We start from the raw sequence: 5885 nt of genomic DNA, 5'->3' as shown, positions 1-5885 counted from the left end.
TAGCCCCCTGTCCAGCATATTATGGATGGTCTGGCCACTAAGGTCGGACGGTCCAAACCCCTGGCAGACAGTCCGACTACCCACCGTGGATGGGCCACAAATGAACAAAAACACCAGCGCCCCTGGACCTTTAGACCACGATGTCCAGAGATAGGTATGTGGAAGCAAAACACATCCAATGCATCTGGATGGCTCGTTAGTGCCGACCCTACATTTGATCAGCTTATCTCTAAATATGTCAATAAGAAGGCTGCTCCAAGGGATCGACTAACAAAGTGACCTCATTCACCTTTACTAGATAGACAAGCAAAAGAACCATGACAGACTAAAACGACCCAAAAGGTAGTCCAGCTAATTCCACCCACACCACAAACACCATGGACGACACCACATCCACATCCACTGCTTACATATCCACCACCAACATATTCGCCCATGTACCCATCTACATATCCACCTGCCTACCCGCCTGCTTATCCACCCATGTGGTGAGGAGAGACACCACACCCATAGTATCCATATAGAATACCACATCACCTAGCTTGGGAGGCACCACAAGCTTCAGTATTTGATAAGCTAGGTACACTATTACAAGACCGATCGGAAATTCCACAATCTAACCTACATGCACTAGATCAGTAGGCATGTTAGAACATTCAACCCCAAAGACCGACAGTTCTGGTAAGGGCATAAGGGGAAAACTCTCGTGTTTGTGGCACCTGAGTCACCGGCCACAACAAGTTCTAAAAATTTAGAGAGAACTACAGCCGGCAACACCATCAAAATAGGCACAATAGATGTTGTAGTCGATAAAGAAATAAATGAAGGATCGATAATTTTTTGAACATCAACCAAAACACAATTAGATGAGGATGATGCTATGGATGCTATCCATAAGGCCGCCAACCTAAAAACACACCCAATCCAAAATATTCCATGCCTAGATGGTGCCCTTTGGGTTTGACACATTCTCAAAAGCGCAAACTTTAGTGCTTGAGAGCAAAAGAGAAGAGGGGAAAGGAAGCTGAGCAAGTGTTCAATGAAACACATTCTATTTAACCTCAGAAGCAATGGAAAATTAAGGTCGCTAGCACCAACACACAAAGTGGCCATAGTGACAGAAATTAGATCACCAGACCGTTTGTCGGACTGTCCGGAGGTACTATGGACAGTTCGGCAGCGAGGGTCGGACCGCCCGGTAGTTCTAAAGACCCTGCCATAACTTTGCAAGAGGATCTCGAGGACACTACGACCACAATGGACCACTCCGAGACCCTTAAGGAAAAGGTCACATAGGAGGAAGTACCTGTGGAAGAGATGGTGGACTACAAGGCATCCCTCAAATGCCTAGGTATGGAAATAAATATTATTACTTTTCTCATCATTTATGATATAATCGGTAATGATGATAATGTTATGGATCAGTTTGATTTAGGTCCTAAGTAAGCACTCTTCACCAAACAAAAGGTATCAATCAATCATCTAATGCCACTCTTTGTGCACGACCAAATTGATGGGACATTGATTTCAATGTTATTGATAGATGGTGACATGACCGTTAATCTTATTCCATATTCTTTATACCAAAAGCTAAGAAAACTAGATAATTAGTTGATCAAGACCAACATGACTCTCGTGTTGGGAGTGACAGTCTGATCAAGACCAAAGGTGTGATGTTCATTGAATTAACTATTGATGCCAAAACCATGGCCACAACATTCATCATTATAACAGTAGAACACAATTATAGTGTAATTTTAGGAAGAGATTGGATACATGTCAATCAGAAGAACACCTCCGTGAAGAACACCCAAGAATAGCGAGAAAAGTCGTCAACAATCACAAGAACATACCACTTCACCCCAAAAGAGCAAACCCGAGCTAGACCAACAATGTCCATGTGAAGCAACTCATCGGTTTACGAGGTCATCACCTTGGTGATCGAGGAATGGGAATCAACAACCATTTTCCCATGACAACAAGAGTGGCAGACAAGATCTTTCTTAAATTTTAATTTGGTCAATTCTTGGATGAGGTCAAGTGATCTTAATTGAGCCAAAAGATCAAAGCTCAAATGACCTACCCTCATATGCCACTTTCAAATCAGATAGGAAGATCCTACCAAAATACATCGAGAGGGGCCAGACGAATGGGAAAATTAGCTCAAAAAACTCGACCAAAAGGGGAAATCTCACAAATAAGATCCCCCTGGGCATCCAAAACATGAGAAAGGCCCCTTTTAAAGCGCACTTCATAATTGTCCTCAAAGAGTTGCAAAACCGAAAGCAGATTAAAATGCAAATTCGAAACCAAAGTAACATCCTTGAGCACAAAGCTCTCATTCACTTGAATGGTGCCACGAGAGACAACCTTACCTCTCGACCTATCCCCCAATATGATGTATTCCTTACCAATCATAGGGTCAAGGCGGGAGAACTATCTGGATCTTTCGATCATGTGACACGAACAACTAGAATCCATAAGCCATGTGTTCTCAAGACCTCCGTCCTGCATCAATAGAAAGACACGATGTGAGCAAATGACACAACACTAGGGTTAGGGTACTGAGCAGAAAACTAGTGTTGCGACATTTGCCCTTGAAAAGTTTTAGGAAAAACACCAAATATCCTGGTCCCATGGGGGGTAACGATCACCACGAGAAGGAAACCATGCTTCGCTAGAGATGTGGGGGTCAAAACCTATAGCATGGGGTCTTTGGCCATATGGAACACGACCAACACCCCGTATGGCACAACCATCATGTGGTCTCACTGCCTGAGGCTTAGAAACCTAAGAAAAAGCACCTCTAGGCCTAGTAGTGCGTCTTTGAGCAGGAGGATCACGTACACCATGAGAAGGGTGGTGCATGTCCCACCATTCATCTCTCTTCCTCCTAAAGCAAAAAACAACCAAGTGACCATCCCTGTCACAATATTCACAATGGTACCTCACCTCTCTCTTAAGTGGAATCTATTTGTGGGAGTGGGTATTCTTGGGTGGCTAAGGTGCTCTAGGAAGGGGATGACTAGAGATATCTAGCAAGGTGTCAAGTGTGTTCCTGATATGGTTTGGTTTGGGCTTGTGCTTACCGGAGGTGTAGTGACGCTTGCCATTGCGCCAGTCATAGTGATGGCCGCGTTGTCCAGCCTTCGGCTTGCCCTTTTGGGACATCTCAAGATGAAGTGGTCGAGGTTGCCATAATTATAGGCTTACTAGGTGAGTGCACGTGCGTTACAACGGGAACATAAAGATATGTGTTATAAGGTTGCAGAGGTATGCACGCCATGTCCCTTTTTTCGCACAGGACTACAGGGCCTCACTTCTGTGTCTTGGTGACTACAGAGCAACGACGACTCCAGTGCAAACGTCAAGAGTCTCGAGGAAGAAACGGCGGCGAAGATCGAGCAACTCACCCAGCAGGCCGCAAGCATCTCCCTGACCGCCATGGTGGGTCCCCGGCGAGGCAACCCGAGCGAACCCCGGATCCGAATATCGAATATCGTAAACTATGATCTGGCAGCAAGCAACAATCATTATTGCTTCCAGTTGCTACCTTATCATTCCACATCTCCTGTTGATCATCATCTCTCAAAAGAGATCGAAAACCTTTCAGGAAGAGCAATGAAACAATTCCAATTTCTTTGGCCTAAAAATCAATCCTTTGGTTAAATTGTCCACTATGCATGTTCTGATCATGTCTGTACAGATTATTCTTCATCTCACCTTCATGAACTAATTCTTGTTTGTTTCTCTACCGGCTTACATCAAAAGAAAAAGAGGAGGGGGAGTGGAAATCAATAAACATCACAGGAACAAGAACACGTTCCCTTGTTCCATGCGATTTAATTGATTCACTGAATTAAATCCATTTCATCATGTCAAAACAGCCACCCAGGATCACGGCAAGCCATTCTCGTCCGCTCCGGTTCCTCAGAACGGCATGATGTGGGTGGTCTTGGAGTCGTAGCCGGCGAGGCAGCTCTTGGTGTTCACCCTGTATATCTTCAGCAGCTCCAGCGCCATCTGTCTTGCTGCTGGCGAGCACCCGCTCTGCATCAGGAGGAGCAGCCTCGTCAGCCCGCCCTCGGCCGCCACAGCCGCGTCCGCTGCCCGGCGGTCCTGGTACCGGTGGCAGACCGCTCAGAGCACGGCCACGGCGGCCTCCGCGTCGTCGCGCCCAGCCTTCATCATCTTGTCCACCACCGCAGGGATGGCGTCCTCCGCGTTGGCGCATAGCGCGGCACGGCCCTCGGCGCAACCCACGGTGGACTCGAGGACCCGGAGCGCCTTCGCGGACGCGCCGGACTCCGTCGAGGCACGCAGAGCACGCACAGCAGCCGGGACCGCGCCATGGCGCACCATCTCGCCGCGCGCGACACGACACAACCCGCAGATGGCGGCCAGGCAGGAAAGGCTGGTGTCCACGGCGTTCCTATCCAGGGCGCCCATCTCGTCGACGGTGCCCACGAGGCGTACCAGCTCGGACGATTTGGTCGCCGCCGCCTTCGCCTCGCCGGCCGCATTGACGAGCAACAGCTCTGCCAGCCTGGCCGCGTCGATCCTCGCCTCCAGGCCGCTCCCGCCGTGCTTCACACGCGCCAGCGACGCGGTCGAGGCCGCCGCGTCTGCGGCGAGGCCAGTGGCCACCCGCTTCTTGTTCGAGTCGTCGATGCCATCCGAGGCCAAGATCAAGGCTAGCACTCTCGTGGCCGCCTCCATGCCTTCGACGCCGGTTTCCTCGGCTCTTCTCCAAAGAACTGACGCGACGGTCTCGGCGACGCGGTCGGCGCCTGGCATCGACAGCTTCAACTCCTACTACGACCCCTCGCTCAAGAAGGCGCGGCGCGCGCTGCTGGGCAGCCACGGCGTGTTCGTCGTGGAGGGCGACATCAACGACGGCCGCCTCCTGGCCAAACTCTTCGACGTCGTGCCCTTCACCCACGTGCTCCACCTCGCGGCGCAGGCCGGCGTGCGCTACGCCATGGAGAACCCGGCGGCGTACGTCCACTCCAACGTCGCCGGCCTCGTCTCCCTCCTCGAGGCCTGCAAGGACGCCGACCCGCAGCCGGCCGTCGTCTGGGCCTCCTCCTCCTTCGTCTACAGCCTCAACGACCGCGTCCCCTTCTCGGGGCTCAGGGGGCGGGGGCATCGCGGGAGGTCGCGGGGGCACGGAGCCGGGGATCCGGGGCCGCCCCACCCACCGCCCTCGCCGATCCGCCATCAACACCGATCCCGTCGATGGAAGGTGAGCGGGGCGGCCGCGTTGATGGCGGGGAGCAGAGATCGAGGAGCGTTGATGGCGGGGAGCGTAGATTGCGGATCGAGGGTGCGTCGGCCGCGCTGCTGGGGCTCCGATTCGCAGGATCGACGTTGATGGCGGCTCGGCGTCGCGTGGATGGCGGGGAGCAGAGGGGCGGTGGGTGGGCAGAGGGAACCGGCAGAACAAGCACATGTGGACGCCTACACCACACAATTAAGTAGTAGTAGAGATTATAGCATCCATCCTTGGATATGCCATGTCGTCAGTTCTGGTAATTGTTGTGGAACCACATGATCCGACTAGCAACAAGCGTCAACTCCTCATCCCCAAGGCTCTCCACCCGCTCCTTTGTGATGGCCAACAACAAAACAAAGCAAACATAGTAGATGAGGGGTTAGAAGAGGAACCACCTCTAGAGACTAGGGCCATGTGGGTGCACCAGGGTTCTCGATCTTGGCCCAAGTCTGGTTGTCAATCTCTATGGACTTGAGCTAGATTCATAGCTTTTATAGTATACTTAGATTGAGTATTATATCTAAGTACATAACATTTACAAAAATTGAAATGCCTTATAATTTAAAATAGAACGAGTGCATCACGAACAAAAAAGTTCCTCACCATGTTA

General features: G+C 50.8%; 1 pseudogene; it reads right to left on the bottom strand.

Annotated features, from left to right (window-relative positions):
- Nucleotides 1-3780: 3780 nt before the first annotated feature.
- Nucleotides 3781-4797, bottom strand: LOC103631511 (U-box domain-containing protein 27-like; annotated as a pseudogene).
- Nucleotides 4798-5885: the final 1088 nt, after the last annotated feature.

Source organism: Zea mays, chromosome 6 (assembly GCF_902167145.1).
Source record: "Zea mays cultivar B73 chromosome 6, Zm-B73-REFERENCE-NAM-5.0, whole genome shotgun sequence".
In the NCBI taxonomy this organism is placed as follows: domain Eukaryota; kingdom Viridiplantae; phylum Streptophyta; class Magnoliopsida; order Poales; family Poaceae; genus Zea; species Zea mays.
Note: the sequence above shows the minus strand (reverse complement) of the source record. Positions and strands in the feature narration are given on the sequence as shown.